The following is a 267-nucleotide window of genomic DNA, read 5'->3' on the forward strand; positions in this document are numbered from 1 at the left end:
TTATATAAATAACAAACTAAATAAGTAACTTACTGCTGACTCACGGCGACTCGAACCCAGCCATAACAGGGAAAACGGTAAGTCACGCCTTTGGTTTCGTCATCTGATACTAAATATAGACTCTTGGGAACAGTTCTAAACGACCTTGGCAGTGAGTTTGGAGCGTTTGTTATGACGGCGGCCTTGTGTGAGAAATTGGTAAGCATATGGTCTGTTATTTTTTTCTGAGTTTTTCTCTCTTTCTCTGTCATTCTCTTTTGTTCTTTT

The sequence above is a fragment of the Penaeus monodon genome, chromosome 32 (assembly GCF_015228065.2).
Source record: "Penaeus monodon isolate SGIC_2016 chromosome 32, NSTDA_Pmon_1, whole genome shotgun sequence".
NCBI classification, from domain to species: domain Eukaryota; kingdom Metazoa; phylum Arthropoda; class Malacostraca; order Decapoda; family Penaeidae; genus Penaeus; species Penaeus monodon.